At 41.2% G+C, this 16074-nt stretch overlaps 1 protein-coding gene across 3 annotated transcripts in view; it reads right to left on the bottom strand.

Moving 5' to 3' along the window:
• The window catches only part of LOC110538004 (membrane-spanning 4-domains subfamily A member 4A), a 29795-nt gene extending 14712 nt beyond the window's left edge, over nucleotides 1–15083 (bottom strand). Inside the window, exon 1 of one of the 3 annotated variants that reach the window (XM_090193070.1) lies at nucleotides 14622–15083. The gene's annotated coding sequence lies outside the window, so the exon portion shown is untranslated. Of the gene's footprint in view, nucleotides 1–2101; nucleotides 2717–14621 lie in introns of those variants that run through there. The other 2 variants (XM_090193071.1, XM_090193069.1) reach the window with 2 other exon arrangements.
• Nucleotides 15084–16074: the final 991 nt, after the last annotated feature.

The raw sequence follows: 16074 nt of genomic DNA on the forward strand, positions 1-16074 counted from the left end.
TGGGAAGAGACTGTCTCTGGCAAACATGGTTACAGACCCAACAACATTATATAGTATCTTCTCCTCATCAAGAAAAGCACATCATCAGCTCATTATGGTACACAAAGTAAGCAAAACAATGAAATTATTCCAACATTGCCTAAAACGATGAATAAGATATCAATGAGATAGACCTGTATAAGCAACATAACAATTGAGATATACAAACTATTGCGTAAGGGAATGATGAGGGGATAAGAGGCAAGCCATAATTTCGTTTAAGACATTAATGAGTGAGTCGTCGATATACTGTAACTATTTGTTCAGCACTTTTTAAATGTACAACAGAATTCAGAACATGGGCCGTTCTTTCATTATTCTCCCTGTACACCAGGTCAGAAATGTAGGACAAATAACGGGGGCATATAAGCAGACAATGAAAGCTCTTACAATATTCAATAGGTGACATATCTCAAAAACAAGCTATAGGTTACATATGCACCACTGAGTCAGAACAGTAAGCTAAGTTCTAGCTAGATAGCCAGTTGTCTAACATTAGTTTATTTTTTAGTTTATGGATACCGTTGTATCTGTTTGACAACTGCTAACCAAAATATACTTTTAACAGACTATAATTAGCTAGTATCACTGTTTGTCAAGAAACATGTGCTTCATTTGTTTTAAGTGGTTGCTATGTTAGCTACCTAATGTTAGCTGACCAGGCAGCCGGTTTCATCAAATTCTTTGGGTGAGACACATAGGCTACTAACAGCTTACTACACAACATACACTTACTACTACTTTCTAAACTTCTCCACTCTTTTGATCAGGGAGCTACCACAGTGAAGCAGCGTGAAGCACACCTGTGCACATGCTCGGATACTCTGTGTGACTGTGTGAGAACAACGTCTTGCGTCGCACTCATCTCAATCTGCGGTGCTGCAACATCATCACGCTTAGTCTACCTTTAAATCAGTGTGACCGGCCAGTTTCAGAAGCTTGAAAACTCCATTAGAAAAAAAGCTTTGACCCCATTCGATTTTTGCCCAAATTGTGGAGAAAAAAACCTAGAACTGAACAAAAATCATGATGTTTTTTGTTTTATTTTAGTTCGTTTTGGAGTCAATGATAATTGTTTCAGTATAGTTTCAGTATTTTAAATGGGTTTGAATGATAGGGCAACATTTTGATTTCCGTCTAAATAGATATACCAAAACTTTATTTTTCATGAGATGGCCATAAACTGGTAATGTTGCATGATTTTAGAAAGGTCTGGAACGCACCTTTTCTGGTAATTAAAAAATAAATTGTTGAGGTTCCCTTTTAAGGGCACAAGCTCAAGTACACTACCGTTCAAAAGCTTCCCTACAAAAGCATCTCGGAGTCGCCTCGTCACTGTTGACGTTGAGACTGGTGCTTTGCGGTAACTATTTAATGAAGCTGCCAGTCACTATTAGTCACTTCGGTGTAACAAGGGCCTAGCCGTGCAGCCCTACCAACCCTTCTCTTTATTCGTAATGGCTCTTCGTGTGAGTTGGATTTGTTCCTTCGTTCACGTTGTCACTCCCTTTATAAGTCTATTGTGGGTCCTTAGAGTATTATATTCCTTCTAACTACTCAAGTTTATACTAAGATCTCCTTTTAACCACCTGTCCTTTTTATCTATTTTTAATCCTTTTTATCTATTTATATATCAACACCTAATAATCTGATTATTATGCTCGTCAGCTAGTAGTCACTTGGAAACTAGTATTGTTATATGTGGGATGTAACTTCTAATCCCTGATATACTTTTTATTGTCCACACAATCAAGTATTGTTTAGTGCTATAGCCTTAACCTATAACCAGTGTCACTTCCTGTTCAGTGAGAGTGTCAAAGGCGTTTGCTCTCCAGATCGTTAGCCTGTCCTAGTTGTCAAAGTTTCTAGCTTTTATTAAATCACTCTGTTTTTGTCTTATACACGTTATCACATTTCAATGGTCATACAGTTTTCATTAACACAACAATAGTGCTCAATCAATCCTTAATGCACTTTATACTACTGCCAGCTAATATTGCAAATATTAAATGCATTGACACTTCTAACAATATTGACTAAATAGCAAAAATAGTTAAATTACCTTAAATGCTCAGTCCCTTGGTCACTTTCCCGTAATTGGTATTCTCTCAGTACTACTGCTAAGATTCCGAATTCTAATATTCTAATACTATTCACTTCCAACTCTGTGCATAGACTTTATATTCTATTCCTGACTGGTGTTTGGCCGTTTCTTGAAATTGCCAATCACTTCTGGACCTGATGTGTCACTGTGTGAATGCCTACTTTGTCTGCGATCAAGAGGTGTTAAGACCCCTGTGTTTCAGAGACTCAGTTTGTTTGGGTTCACAGAGCTTAACCAGGTAGATTCAGAAAAGTGATTAAATTATCAATGCTTAAGCAAAATTAAACCAGTTCTTAGAGAATATAGTATAAGTCTGTCAAAGAGAGTATAGTGCAATAGTACATTTACCTGCGATGATGCTCGATATGAGGTCTGTCTTATATGCTGATGAGGATCATGACTTTTCTAGTTTTCCTTATATACCTCCTCTACCGGTGGTGGTGAGTCGAGGTTCAGGAGAGAGAAATCAATGATATCCTCCTGATGTGTCTCCCCCTGCTGTTCAATGGTCGCTGATGTCGTCCATGGCCCAGTGAAGTCCCACTTATGTTTAAGAGGAGTTAAAGGTTCCTCTTGTGTAGGAGCGGGCAGATCCCTTTTGGTTTTTGCCACACCCTCTCCAGGATCTGTCCACTCCTTCCTCTTAGCTCCCTTTCTCTTCAATGACAACCCATTATATGCTATCCCTAAGCTTGACCCATTTGCTGCCTGTATCATCCCATAGCTTGCGTCCATTTTATTCTCTATATGGAGTGAATATTTGCTTCTAAAGTATTTTCCGTCATTTGTCGATGCTTTTGTAGTCAAACGTCCATATAACATTATGTTTACGTATGACTCGTCCTTGGGCCAAGCTTCTTCCTCATCCTCCTTATATGCACAGTATTTACTTTTGTTGCATGTACCATTGCAAAAGCAGACCTTACAACACTCATATACAATTACTTCGTCATATCTATCTTTCTTGGTCATCCTGCCTTTTGTGTGCTTTTTATAAATCGGCGCACTTGGGGCTCCATCCCTTCCGGGTGCTGGGTCCATCCTGTATAATATAGTTCATTATTTAGTCCCAACATTTCTTTCCTCCCGGTATCTCTATCCCATTCTATTTATTTTCCATCATATACAATCCTCAACTTTGCTTCTTCTTTATCGCGAGTAAGGTCAATCCCTAGCATTCTCTAGGCAACCTAGACATACACTCTCTAGGTCTCTCCCTCTCCAATTGAATCTCCCATGTAGGGTTCCCCTTACACCAAATGCACATGCCCCGCATAGGTCTAATTCTGTTGTATCTTCCCAGCACAGCACCTTCACAACAGTCCTGGAGTTCAGGTCTGTCTACTATCTTCCAATGTTTAATATATGTCTCCATCCTAGCCGTGCACCATCCCCCTAGTATCTTTTCTTCCTCATACATACTAGTCGTTGTGCTAGTATTATTTCCGCCTGTGGTAGCACTCTCAGCTGTTATCGCCCTAGTCGTGCCAAGTCCCCGGGGTGTTGTTATTGCTGCACTTGCAGATGCGTGACTTATGGTCATGCTATTTTCGCTTGTCTGAGGCCAACGTGTTGTTATGCTATTTTCGCTTGTCTGAGGCCAACGTGTTGTTATGCTATTTTCGCTTGTCTGAGGCCAACGTGTTATGCTATTTTCGCTTGTCTGAGGCCAACGTGTTGTTATGCTATTTTCTCTTGTCTGAGGCCAACGTGTTGTTATGATATTTTCGCTTGTCTGAGGCCAACGTGTTGTTATGCTATTTTCGCTTGTCTGAGGCCAACGTGTTATGCTATTTTCGCTTGTCTGAGGCCAACGTGTTATGCTATTTGCGCTTTTGAGGCCAACGTGTTATGCTATTTTCGCTTGTCTGAGGCCAACGTGTTATGCTATTTGCGCTTTTCTGAGGCCAGGTCGTGGTGTTCAAGGCAGTAGTAGGACTGTGGCACTCAACCCTTTCCCGAGGTGAACTGCCTGGCCGTACTTTGATCATAGATCAATTTGATCTCAGTTATATTTCCTTCATCACCCAGCTGTCCCCTCCACTGGCCGCCTTTATATGAATGTATACATCGTCCATTCTCACATCTAATTAAATAGTACTGGTCCTTTAGTTATATTTACTATATACCCTTGGAGTGTGATACTGGTAACTGATTTCCACAGCACCACTATGGTATTAGTATGATTCCAGGTCAGATTCCATTTCGTAATATCATATTTCTGTTTTAGCTTGACTGAAGGGTGTCCTGGGCACAGTGAGTCATTTGTTATAGTGCATTGTACGGGTGTGCCCCGTCTTTTTGTAAATGCTTTATACGAATACGAATCCCTTTTGGCCCGACAGTCTAGGGGGGATGGTAATGAGACCCGTAACATAACTCATGTAAATTATAATAGTGACAAAGTAAAAATGTGAACGAAATAACCAGGACAACTGAAATCTACCGTCAAACTCAAGGTTTATTTATAAACACACGGTAATGGGGGGAGCAGGAAAAGGGGCTGAGCTGGACCCAAGGAAAGAAACAATATATATGCAAAAACACCCCTAAGCTAGACTAGCCTACTTTAACAACAGCTAACTAACTAACCAAAAATACAGTGGGTGGTCCGCCCAGTTCTAACTAGTGTTTTTAACAAAGTTTACCTACGGGTAGTGTATGCCCATGGGCGACTTGTCTTGGTTTCCCCTTTTCCCACCAGCAAACACCATAAGCAAAACAATACTCACAGGAGATGACAAAGTGCTATGGAGGTGCTCAAACAAAAGAGAGGTTAAGACACAAAGAGAGAGAGTTGAAAAACAGAGATCTACAAACATGGCATTTACAAAGAGATTGAGCTACTGAAATCTATGAAGAACAGAGATCTACCAACATGGCATTTACAAAGAGATTGAGCTCTGGAGCAAACAAATGATGGGGTTTTTAAACCATGGGGAAGGAACTGTGATAGGGTAGGAAACAGGAGGAGGTGTGTCTTCTGATTGATGATTGATTGTTTGACTGATTGGGGAGTGATGATTTTCACCTCTGAGGGGAGAAGGAGAGAAAAGAAACACACACACACAGGATACACACACAGGATAATGGTATCCGTAACAGTCGGTATAGAGTTAGCACATTTTTCTTGGAGTATTTCTAGCCCCTGTACTAATTCTCTCTCTTTTTTTTCGTACACTATCCCTAGGGTTAATCCTATTATTATGACGTTGGGTACTAGTATTATGGTGGAAAGGATACTTACCCACCAGCACCACCCCACCTATGTCTGGTTCTATATTCTCCCAGCCTCATTTCCTTGTGGAAACAGAGGGAGACATTCTAGTTAGGGTTACTTATTCTTTATAAATTGGAGACCTGGCAGCTCCAGTATCTCTCTGTCTGGATGCGCCCTCTCCAGGGCCATCATCTGAGTTCTTTTTTCTTTTCAGGATGTTCATAATTATTTTCAGTGGTCCTGCTAATTCAGGAGGGGCAGGTTCATTTCGTCTCTTACCCTCTCCAGGACCTGCCCTCCTGTCTACCAGCATATGGCAGGAGTACACACAGTCCATTTTGGTCTTTGGGTCCTGGGCAATATACAGTTGCCGTCCCAATTTAACCAACGTCCTTCTCCTTTTATCCCCAGGTATAGGCTCTGTATCTTGTACTTCTATGAGCCTAGTCACACAGCAGACTGTTTTTTCTTTCCTCATAAGCCTACCCCAATGAAGTTCTCTGATGGGGGGGAACATTCCCCTCCCACCAACACCTCCTGATTGTCTAAGGATGATCATTCCTTTCATGGTTGTCATCAATGTTATATTCGTCTACTTGAGTCCAATCTCATCTGTTCAACGGCATCTGGCTCAACAGGTCTCTAGGGTTCCATAGGAGAACTTCCCGTCAACCATCATCCAACACCTAGGGTCCCCTGGTTGCGTGCCATATCCCGTCACTGGGACTGGGCCACACTTTCTCTCTTCCAGCCATTGTTCACTGTTTCTATATGTGCTTATTCCTCCGGCCAACCCAAAAGGGCCCTGATCTATAGGCCATAAGCAATCTTCCCGTCTCACTGGGATCAATAAACTGCCTCTTAGTAAATCTCCCCCTCCGCTCTATTTCTGAGGTCTACATTCTGCGCAGTCTCTCTGGACTAGCCCCCTTCGGGGTGTCAACACACATGTGCATCTCTTTGGATCCCATCCAGTGCTCGCCACCTGAGATCCAATCATGCAGTTAGGGAACACATCCCTGTCACATTTCCTGCACCACAAGATCCTTCCAACTCTCTGCCTACCGCCTCTCTCACCACAGTCACTGCTTGTGGCTATTTGTCTTATACTCATGTTACAGGGGCCCTCATATTGGGTTTCTCCTGTAGGCTCCCCGCACACATCACATGGGGCTACACACATGTACCCCCTTTTCTCTGGGTCTTGGCATTTGCTCTGGTGCCACACCACTCTTATATTCCCTTCCACCAAGGCTCCTGCTTTTGCCATTTGCTCATGTCTCATGTGGCTCGGCTATTGGACCGTCTTACTTGTATACCTGACCTGCAGGTCAACATGCACATCCATTCTGGGTTATCTAGGGTGGACATACTTTCTTGAGCTGGGCAACGTCTACATTTTTACCACCGTCTACCTTAACCGTGTTAGCACTGATTATATCAGTCACCTGGCGTCTTTTTCCGTATCTCTTCGGGATTACTCTATCCCCAGTATCAGCTCCTGGTGCTTTCTTAATTCTAATCCAGTCTCCCACCTGTAACACACAAGGTAAAGGGAGAGACTGTGCATTAGCTATTTCCGCCACTGTGCTGAGGCTGGGTAATCCCATTAGTTCTCTTGGACTAGGCCCTGTGTCAGTTGGAGTCAAGTTCATCTCCACACAGGCCTGTGCCAACCTTTGCCCCCAATCTTTTCCTGCCTTCCACAAACCCAAGGTCATTTTCAATTTCCCTATGGTTCTTTCAGCGCAGCCATTAGCTTGTGGGGGGAGAGTAGATGTGCAGGACCCCATGGTCAACACACCACTCCTCCACCTTCATGTTTTTATACTGTCTTCCATTATCAGTTCTAATGGATGGGAAGGGACCTAGAGCAAGGGTTAGAAGGTTAAGCATTTGCAACACTGCAAGTGCATTGGATGACTTTGAGGTGAGCACTATTGAGTATCCTGTAGCCATACACACCGCAACTATAGCGTAACTATGTCCCAGTAAGGTGGCCACCTTCATAGGACCCATTATATCCAATGCTATTTGCTTCCATGGTGTGGTGTTTCAAATGTGTTGACCCGCTGTCCAGCCTAGGTTACTTACTTTCTGTTCCTGGCAGGTAGGACATTTGTTACATATCTCTAGAACTTCCTCTCTAGTATATAATATGCCCTCATCTTTTAGCCTCTTCATGAATATCTGTGAACCCAAATGTCCCCAGTCTTCATGAAGTGCTTTTAGTTGATCTTTTACCTGTTTGTAGAGAACTATTCGCCCCATCTGTACTAGTTCATCTACTTCTCTGTTTCCTAGTTGGTTAAAGTCTGCTTCTGCACCTGCCGAGTCGGCAGTGTGAGCCTTTTGATGACTCACCACTATATCCATTTTATCCATTAACTCCTGGATCTTTCTCCATTCTCCCTCATACTGAATTGGCTCATTTTTGGCACCTCTGTACCCATTATTTTGCCATATCTTCTTGTCTGAGGTCATTGCTTGCGCACAATAGTAACTGTCTGTTACCATTTCTATCCTTTTAAGTTGGCTCCTATGCAGTGTAGGAGTGCCTCCAACACTGCCATCCCTTCTGCTTTTTGGACCGTGCCTGTAATGATCCTGCTTTGTTTCATTACTGTGTGTCCTGTAGCTTTATTTTTTACTATAATGCAATGAATATGACCCTTTTTGTTCCTACCACATTTCTCCACTTATCCCAAGTGGTAGTGGTCACTCCTAGCATCGTTTTGGTATTATTGGCTGCCCATAGGTTATTCAATTCATTGTCTTTTATGATTATTTGTTGACCTTGTGCCAAAGCCATAATTTTGTTCCAATATATCTCAAGCAGCGCCATTTCTTGCTCCTTCTGAGGAGTATTTCATTACTGGGCCTTTTAGCTGTTTACTGTAACATTTTACAGTCCTTTCTGACCCTTCATTAGATACCCACAGAAACCCATCTCTGTCTATATCTTCTCCCTCTAGTTTCACAAAGATCCATAGAGGTACGTCTGGATTTATGGGTTCATTAGTTTGTGCCTGACCTGCCATGTCTTTAAGCTTTTCCCATGATTGTTCCATCTTTTCTGTCCAATCTAGAGTTTCTCTGCCAAACTGTTTATGAGAGAATTCTATTTTGTCCTCTCTTCTGGTGACACCTTTATAGCAGTGTGTTGCTACTCTGCTATATCCTGGTATGTGGTTACGGATGTAGCCTAGCTTGCCTAGGCACCTCTGCATTTAATTTACCGTCTGCGGTTTTATCATATGCTGTCTCTAGGTAACTCTTGCTTGCAGTAATACCATCGCTTATCGTAAACCCGAGAAAGCTCATTTCCTTTTGCCCTATTTGACTTTTGGTTAGGTTGAGCTTCATGCCTGCAGTATTCAACTTGGTCAAGGACGTTTCTGTTCTGATTCTATTTGGTCTGGAACAAAAAATGGTTCATATTTATGACTCCCCTTACTTGTAATTGTTTAACGTCCGATAAGCTGAGGAGATTGTCTTCTCCTTGTAGCATATTTATCCCTAAGTGGTTTATTATTTTCATATCTTTTTGAAGTCAATCCTGAAATTTTACCCTGAGGTGTCCACTCTTTGCGTTATTTGCATGAATTGTTTCCATGTAAAGTCCCATTCCCCTACTCCTGTGTCAGTGTCTGTCTGACCTAATACATTTGCACATTTGCACTACCTGTCTCAGCTCTTTCAATGTAGTTAAGTCTATGTTTAACTTCCTCTTAACTGCTGCTTTAATGGCTGTGGTTTAAAAACGGCCTTTTTCGCTTCTGCATCTCCTTCCTGTTACCGCAGCTAATACTGTCAGTAACAAATCTGTCTCAGCTCTTTCAATGTAGTTAAGTCTATGTTTAACTTCCTCTTAACTGCTGCTTTAATGGCTGTGGTTTAAAAACGGCCTTTTTCGCTTCTGCATCTCCTTCCTGTTACCGCAGCTAATACTGTCAGTAACAAATATACCTTGTGCCAAAGCCATAATTTTGTTCCAATATATCTCAAGCAGCGCCATTTCTTGCTCCTTCTGAGGAGTATTTCATTACTGGGCCTTTTAGCTGTTTACTGTAACATTTTACAGTCCTTTCTGACCCTTCATTAGATACCCACAGAAACCCATCTCTGTCTATATCTTCTCCCTCTAGTTTCACAAAGATCCATAGAGGTACGTCTGGATTTATGGGTTCATTAGTTTGTGCCTGACCTGCCATGTCTTTAAGCTTTTCCCATGATTGTTCCATCTTTTCTGTCCAATCTAGAGTTTCTCTGCCAAACTGTTTATGAGAGAATTCTATTTTGTCCTCTCTTCTGGTGACACCTTTATAGCAGTGTGTTGCTACTCTGCTATATCCTGGTATGTGGTTACGGATGTAGCCTAGCTTGCCTAGGCACCTCTGCATTTAATTTACCGTCTGCGGTTTTATCATATGCTGTCTCTAGGTAACTCTTGCTTGCAGTAATACCATCGCTTATCGTAAACCCGAGAAAGCTCATTTCCTTTTGCCCTATTTGACTTTTGGTTAGGTTGAGCTTCATGCCTGCAGTATTCAACTTGGTCAAGGACGTTTCTGTTCTGATTCTATTTGGTCTGGAACAAAAAATGGTTCATATTTATGACTCCCCTTACTTGTAATTGTTTAACGTCCGATAAGCTGAGGAGATTGTCTTCTCCTTGTAGCATATTTATCCCTAAGTGGTTTATTATTTTCATATCTTTTTGAAGTCAATCCTGAAATTTTACCCTGAGGTGTCCACTCTTTGCGTTATTTGCATGAATTGTTTCCATGTAAAGTCCCATTCCCCTACTCCTGTGTCAGTGTCTGTCTGACCTAATACATTTGCACATTTGCACTACCTGTCTCAGCTCTTTCAATGTAGTTAAGTCTATGTTTAACTTCCTCTTAACTGCTGCTTTAATGGCTGTGGTTTAAAAACGGCCTTTTTCGCTTCTGCATCTCCTTCCTGTTACCGCAGCTAATACTGTCAGTAACAAATCTGTCTCAGCTCTTTCAATGTAGTTAAGTCTATGTTTAACTTCCTCTTAACTGCTGCTTTAATGGCTGTGGTTTAAAAACGGCCTTTTTCGCTTCTGCATCTCCTTCCTGTTACCGCAGCTAATACTGTCAGTAACAAATATACCTTGTGCCAAAGCCATAATTTTGTTCCAATATATCTCAAGCAGCGCCATTTCTTGCTCCTTCTGAGGAGTATTTCATTACTGGGCCTTTTAGCTGTTTACTGTAACATTTTACAGTCCTTTCTGACCCTTCATTAGATACCCACAGAAACCCATCTCTGTCTATATCTTCTCCCTCTAGTTTCACAAAGATCCATAGAGGTACGTCTGGATTTATGGGTTCATTAGTTTGTGCCTGACCTGCCATGTCTTTAAGCTTTTCCCATGATTGTTCCATCTTTTCTGTCCAATCTAGAGTTTCTCTGCCAAACTGTTTATGAGAGAATTCTATTTTGTCCTCTCTTCTGGTGACACCTTTATAGCAGTGTGTTGCTACTCTGCTATATCCTGGTATGTGGTTACGGATGTAGCCTAGCTTGCCTAGGCACCTCTGCATTTAATTTACCGTCTGCGGTTTTATCATATGCTGTCTCTAGGTAACTCTTGCTTGCAGTAATACCATCGCTTATCGTAAACCCGAGAAAGCTCATTTCCTTTTGCCCTATTTGACTTTTGGTTAGGTTGAGCTTCATGCCTGCAGTATTCAACTTGGTCAAGGACGTTTCTGTTCTGATTCTATTTGGTCTGGAACAAAAAATGGTTCATATTTATGACTCCCCTTACTTGTAATTGTTTAACGTCCGATAAGCTGAGGAGATTGTCTTCTCCTTGTAGCATATTTATCCCTAAGTGGTTTATTATTTTCATATCTTTTTGAAGTCAATCCTGAAATTTTACCCTGAGGTGTCCACTCTTTGCGTTATTTGCATGAATTGTTTCCATGTAAAGTCCCATTCCCCTACTCCTGTGTCAGTGTCTGTCTGACCTAATACATTTGCACATTTGCACTACCTGTCTCAGCTCTTTCAATGTAGTTAAGTCTATGTTTAACTTCCTCTTAACTGCTGCTTTAATGGCTGTGGTTTAAAAACGGCCTTTTTCGCTTCTGCATCTCCTTCCTGTTACCGCAGCTAATACTGTCAGTAACAAATCTGTCTCAGCTCTTTCAATGTAGTTAAGTCTATGTTTAACTTCCTCTTAACTGCTGCTTTAATGGCTGTGGTTTAAAAACGGCCTTTTTCGCTTCTGCATCTCCTTCCTGTTACCGCAGCTAATACTGTCAGTAACAAATATGGTTTCTGTTTTAAAATATTAACAGACTGTCTCACTGTCTCCCTGATTGCACTAATGAATTTTATAGAACTCAACATTTCTATGCAGTAACCTATAAGATAATTATATAGTTCAACTTAATTAACCCGATACTCTATATGACCCTGGGTCGCAACAGATGCCAAATATTATTGTCATCTTTCTACTATTTAAAGACAAACCTTCAAATGATTAGATAAGGCCAAAACACTGCTAAACATAGAATATGTTTTTCTGTACTAATGAAATCTCTCTTTTGGGAGTCCACTGTATTTTATCTAACAATAACCTGGGTTAATCTTAACTCAGTCTCATCAATAATTGTATATATGTTACGTAGTATGGGATCCATTATCTACAGTACTTTATTATCCCTAAGAACTGCAACATATTTATTTTCATAATAAAATAAAATAATACCTTTTTTTCTGCCCTGTTGGCTTAAAATATGTCCTAAATACTTAACATGACTCTCCCTGCATGGCTCTCAACACTACACTAGTGTCTCCTAGATTCGCTGGAGTCCTATCTTGTAGCAGGGCCATTGCCATGGGGTACCAGGGCTGTGCATAGAAGGCCACTTTGCCACAATACACACTTATATCCTCTGGCCCCCCTTCTTTTTCTGGGATGACTTTTATTAGAACCCAATTTCGTATTATTACGAGGTCTGCCTGCCTTGACGGAGTTGAAAATAATTCACTCCTGTTGCCATATCTTCACCTTGAGGTTTGTATAGATTTCCTATTTAGTTATAAACTCTAGTATTTTCTAGTTTCCTCAGGGAATTTTTCTCAAAGAGTAGACTCTAACCCGCCATTGCTCTTTGCCTTGAGATTTTATTTAGTTTTCCTATTTAGTTATAAACTCTAGTGCTTTCTTATTTCTCAGGGATTTTTCCTCGAAGAGTAGACTCTAACCCGCCATTGCTCTTTACCTTGAGATTTTATTTAGATTTCCTATTTAGTTATAAACTCTATAGTACTTTATTATTTCTCATACAACGCCCATAGTGACACTTACGCACTATGTTAGCTTTACTTTCCCATGGAAATAATACAATTTCAAAGTAGTTATACACTTTGAATAGAGACTGGTGTTTCTTAATCATTTTACAATTAATTTCCACCTGTCCCAACAATTTCTAGTGAAGTTGATCAGTCTTCACGGGAAAATCTTAGGATTCAGGGCTATTTGCCTAATCCTGTTATTGGAGGGGCCGTCATATTGCACTTCCCCAACAGCTATCCCACCGGCATCACATCTAATCTTTGTACTGTTTTCAGGATTCCACTGGGCTCTTTTAAGTTATCACCACTCATATTAAGAGTGTTGGTCTATTTTTCATTTCCAGTGTGTCCATTCCTGAGTTTTCTAGGGTTATTCCTATTACATCCCTCCAGTATTTTCTCAGGACATGCGTTGCACACCCCATTCTAAGGTTAAAGTTTCCTTTATCTTCCTCCTCTTTTGGCATCAGTTTTATTAATGCCCATTCTCCTACCTTACTTATTTTTAAGTCGCAAGAAATTGTATGTTTTTCTATAAAGTGTTTGTCATCCCAAAAGGTCTGTCTGCCTTCCCACATAATCAAATCCTTTATAGTTTTCTGCTCCGTATTGGACAGGTCCCTCCATGGGTATCCTGACACACATACTGCAAATTTACAGTCCGGTAGGCCTGCTTTTGCCCTTAGTTCAGCTGCCTGGTCAGGGTTTGCCGTTTGTGCCGCTAACTGGGCCAACGTTGTTGCATCTAACTCTAATGCAGCTGCCATTTTCTTCTGGGTTTATGCTCTTGTGGTCGAGAAGATTCTGTTTAAAAGGGGCGCTTTAATTATTGTCCAACTCTTAACCATTACATCACTTCCTTTTACTTTCTTTGGGATATACTGTCCTTCATCCCAGAAGGTTTGTCGACCTTCGCAGCTCATCATTTGTTTTATGGCTGTCTGTTCTGATCGTGACAGTTTCTGCCATGGTACCCCAGGCACACAGATAGCTAGTCTGGTGTTGGGTAATCCGGCCTCTTGTCTGCGCGTTGCCTCTTGCTCCGCACCATTGGTCTCTACTCTACGTTGCTCCATATAAGCTGCTGTAACGTTAATAGAGGTTGCCATTTCTCTTAGTCTGGGTTAGTGAGTTCTTAGTTTTATAGTTATTCTAGATTTATTTGTCCTCGTTGGGCGCCAAATGTCACGGTACGGACTTTTGCCCGTCGCCTGCAGCAAAAGCCTCTATCCCGTCCTCTGGCTAGACAGAGTACTTTAGGATTTTAGTCACTTCGGTGTAACAAGAGCATAGCCGTGCGGCCCTACCAACCCTTCTCTTTATTCGTAATGGCTCTTCGTGTGAGTTGGATTTGTTCCTTCGTTCACGTTGTCACTCCCTTTATAAGTCTATTGTGGGTCCTTAGAGTATTATATTCCTTCTAACTACTCAAGTTTATACTAAGATCTCCTTTTAACCATCTGTCCTTTTTATCTATTAATATATCAACACCTAATAATCTCTTATTGATTATTATGCTCGTCAGCTAGTAGTCACTTGGAAACTAGTATTGTTATATGTGGGATGTAACTTCTAATCCCTGATATACTTTTTATTGTCCACACAATCAAGTATCCTTTAGTGCTATAGCCTTAACCTATAACCAGTGTCACTTCCTGTTCAGTGAGAGTGTCAAAGGCGTTTGCTCTCCAGATCGTTAGCCTGTCCTAGTTGTCAAAGTTTCTAGCTTTTATTAAATCACTGTTTTTGTCTTATACACGTTATCACATTTCAATGGTCATACAGTTTTCATTAACACAACAATAGTGCTCAATCAATCCTTAATGCACTTTATACTACTGCCAGCTAATATTGCAAATATTAAATGCATTGACACTTCTAACAATATTGACTAAATAGCAAAAATAGTTAAATTACCTTAAATGCTCAGTCCCTTGGTCACTTTCCCGTAATTGGTATTCTCTCAGTACTACTGCTAAGATTCCGAATTCTAATATTCTAATACTATTCACTTCCAACTCTGTGCATAGACTTTATATTCTTTTCCTGACTGGTGTTTGGCCGTTTCTTGAAATTGCCAATCACTTCTGGACCTGATGTGTCACTGTGTGAATGCCTACTTTGTCTGCGATCAAGAGGTGTTAAGACCCCTGTGTTTCAGAGACTCAGTTTCTTTGGGTTCACAGAGCTTAACCAGGTAGATTCAGAAAAGTGATTAAATTATCAATGCTTAAGCAAAATTAAACCAGTTCTTAGAGAATATAGTATAAGTCTGTCAAAGAGAGTATAGTGCAATAGTAAATTTACCTGCGATGATGCTCGATATGAGGTCTGTCTTATATGCTGATGAGGATCATGACTTCTAGAGTTTTAGTTTTCCTTATATACCTTTTTACATGGGAAGTTTGCAAGGGCTGAGGTACACAATTTACATATTTAGCTGAGGTACACAATTTACATATTTAGCCGAGGTCCCTGTTCCTCCGACTTCTTAGCGATATGCAGGGCCGTTCACTAAGCTAACGATGTTGCAACATCTTTCGCAATACATGTTACATGACGTTATTTCAAATCCATATCAGTCAGCACAGAGTCCCATAGTTGTTCTTCCGTGTGTTGATTGGTCGTTTCCACTTGATCATACCAAGAGGTTGTCTCCTCTACCGGTGGTGGTGAGTCGAGGTTCAGGAGAGAGAAATCAATGGTCGCTGATGTCGTCCATGGCCCAGTGAAGTCCCACTTATTTTTAAGAGGAGTTAAAGGTTCCTTTTGTGTAGGAGCGGGCAGATCCCTTTTGGTTTTTGCCACAGAGTAGTACACAGCATTGTATCCATGCAGTTATGGGTGAACAGGGAGTACAGGAGAAGGCTGAGCACGCACCCTTGTGGGGCCCTGGTGTTGAGGAACGACTGACCACCTGGGGGTGGCCCGTCGGGAAGTCCAGGACCCAATTGCACAGGGTAGGGTTGAGACCCAGGGTCTCAAGAGTAATGATGATATTGGAGCGTACTATGGTGTTGAATGTTGAGCTATAGTCAATGAACAGCATTCTTACATAGGTATTCCTCTTGTCCAGATGGGATAGGGCAGAGTACAGTGTGATGGCGATTACATCGTCTGTGGACCTATTGAGGCAGTAAGGAAATTTAAGTGGGTCTAGGGTGACAGGTAAGGTGGAGGTGAAATGATACTTGACTAGTCTCTCAAAGCAGTGTGTGCTACGGGTTGATAGTAATTTAGTTCAGTTACCATTGTATTTTTGGGTACAGGAACAATGGTGGCCATCTTGAAGCATGTGGGGACAGCAGACTGGGATAGGGAGAGATTGAATATGTCTGTAAACACACCAGCCGGACTGCGAATGCTCTGA

The sequence above is a fragment of the Oncorhynchus mykiss genome, chromosome 12, assembly GCF_057628025.1.
Source record: "Oncorhynchus mykiss isolate SJ-2025 chromosome 12, ASM5762802v1, whole genome shotgun sequence".
Classification (NCBI taxonomy): Eukaryota; Metazoa; Chordata; class Actinopteri; order Salmoniformes; family Salmonidae; genus Oncorhynchus; species Oncorhynchus mykiss.